The sequence below is a fragment of the Tigriopus californicus genome, chromosome 5 (assembly GCF_007210705.1).
Source record: "Tigriopus californicus strain San Diego chromosome 5, Tcal_SD_v2.1, whole genome shotgun sequence".
Classification (NCBI taxonomy): Eukaryota; Metazoa; Arthropoda; class Copepoda; order Harpacticoida; family Harpacticidae; genus Tigriopus; species Tigriopus californicus.
The window spans coordinates 10,940,608-10,943,518 of NC_081444.1; positions in this window are offsets into that span (position 1 = coordinate 10,940,608).

The window sequence follows — 2,911 nt, forward strand, 5'->3', positions numbered from 1 at the left end:
TCGAAAAGATGTCAAATTTGTAATCTTAAACGAGCCACTTTTCAAGAAACCGGCCCTTGAACGGTAACGGTAGATGGCAATAGCTTTTTGGTTGAAAGTGCGGACAAACAGAGTCAAGCAAGCACTGCATCAATACCATTCCCAGTGGGGGTAAGGAGTACAAGAAGAGCTGAGGGGCAGGAAATTCAAACTGAACAGAAATTGATAATTCTGTTTAAAAATGATGATATGATATTTTAGTGGCAGATTCAGAATCAATCACAATAAGAATCTTATTTGCATTGTACTCTGGGTAAGAGGGAAAAATTGCTGGATCAGTATACTAATTTCAGCTGAATGTCAGATTCTAGTTTCGACTTAGCATGAGATTGATTTTCAACCAAAGTGCCCAGAAGATGCAGCTTAGACCTAATCACGATTGAAGAATCTAATAAATCTAGTTGCAATATCCTTGATGTAGATTACTGTAGTCTAAAGATTCTGAAAGGAAAGATGCGTCATCTTGATTCTAGCGACATAGGCAATGGGATGGTGAAACAACAAACCGAAAAAAAGCCAAGAAGCAGTGTTTCTCCTTCGACCAAACCAAGTTATCAATATGTTTTGTACCAATTCAGACATGCTCTACATTCAAAATTACGAAAGATGAATAAATTAAATTCTACTTCCACTACTCCACCCATTGCTGGTATTTATAGAATCAAAACAGGGGAAGATCAATTTGCTTGCATTATTGATCGAGTTGCGAACTTCACTATTTCGCGTTTTCACGAGCTCTCAGCGACATCACATGGGGTGCATCATGGGATGCAACACTTAACTCCACCTCCGGACCTTCCGTTTTTGGCCAAATACACCAATTATCTCAAGAAAAAGCTTGCAGCTACCAAAGTCAAGTTTGAAAAGCGGGGAAATCAGGCATTATTTGTCTCTCCAGGTCTCCATGGGCGTTGCCTGTTAATGTGTTTATGAAAGCAGATGGATCTTGGAAACCATGCAGCAATGATGCCCAGTACTTAATGATCCCCATTAGGGATTTTAACGTCAATCCTTTGAGGAAGGGTATGTTTGTAAAATTAATTTGGCAAGGGGATATCATCAAATTCCAATGGCCGAGGAGGACATGCCAATGACCATGTTAATCATATTATTTGGCCTTGATATTGTTATGTGAATGCTAACTAACCTGCCAACGTATAATGGATGGCGTACTTCAAAAATTGCCTTTCTTATTTGTGAACTTGCATGTTATTCTTGGATAGCCAGCTCTTCCCCACCCAAACATTTAGAACTTCTCAGACACGTTTTTTAGGCTCTCCAAGATGCTGGGATGGTTTTCAACCAACAAAATCCTTATTGGACGAGTCAGAGTTGCTTGCTCTTGGGCTTAACCTATTGGCTAGACAAGTGTTGGCCACTAAGAACAAAGTGGGTGCAGTGAGGGATTGTTCACATGATTCCTGGGACGAGACGAGGTATGAATTTGGAGGTTTAGGGATTTCCATTCTTTTCTTACCGCTGGCAGTAAAAAGAACAACGAAATGTTTGGCCGGGTTATGGCTGCTCGGACAAGTTTGGGCCGAAACGTGTTTATTACGTTTAATAGCAATACCATTTTCTCTCTCACGGTTATCATGATTTAGAATCAATACAGAGACACCAAGGCATACATCTCATTGAAAATATTTTTAATGGCTTACTCGCAAGTCCAATCTCTGCATTTCAGATATCAAGTCATTAAAGCAACGGAACTGATTTTCCTCCTCTCGTACTGTCTGAGTGGGCAAAGCAAAAAGCTCCGCCGATTTAACGAGATGATGGTACGGGAAATACAGAAATTTGCCAAGTAAGCCGCAATGGTGCGTCTACACGAGAAACATTCTGTCACAAAGTTTGCCTAACAATTTCGGAAATGTTTGTTATTTTTCTAAATTCATTTTGACTATAACTCATATACCAATTGTTTGGAAACAGAAACCCGACCAATTTTCCAACTTATTATAATCGTGAATAAATGGACAACAGTTCTCCAATACTACCATAAACTATTTAATAGCCAAGCACGGGTGGAAATATGGCAACGATATATAGTCCAAAGGTTATGTCAGAAACATTAACATAAATATAGTAAGAGCATTAACCATGATAAAGACAATTTGGATATTTGGATACTGTTAACATTACAGAGGGCATTGACTAAAAAGAGTTCAGTTTTATCGAACAAATAAGGACCCGCCCACAAGAACAGACGGCATTTGACAGGGAAGGTGATTGTCATGGGCAGCTTTAAAGTAATGAGTCAGTGGGTAGGACTCGATCCGTTGAGATCCGACTGATCTGGCTTTCATGGCTAAAATGGGCGGGCGGGAAATGGACGAAAGAGCAGCCCAAAGTGGCTGGCTGGTCTGGACGCTGGGGTCTCAAGGGTGTACCTATGTACGTAGAGGACCGATCATGGCCGTGTGAGTCGGCCAAGGGCTGACTAAAAACCGGCCAAGAACCTCCAGGTATGGGCCGATGATTCTGTTGTCTCTGATGATCTGATCCAACTTGAATCGGATCAATCTTCTTTGGACGAGGTCAAGGAATCCATCCATCTAGCTTTGGGTTGGCTCGCTCAAGTCTTGCTCACAGTGTAAACGTTACACAGAGTTTTTAAAACGAGTACATAATGGTGCGTCTACACGAGAAACATTCTGTCACAAAGTTTGCCTAATTATTTCGGAAATGTTTGGCATTTGACAAACAGGTCATCTCTGAGCCGTCTACACGTGAAACTGCCCGATCAAAACGGTTTGACAAATATTTTGATGTAGATTTCTAATCAGATGACCTTGCAAGTGATCGTATCATTTCCCAATGGGTCTTTCATTCAATATTTATGTAATGCACAGTAAACAATATTATTAGT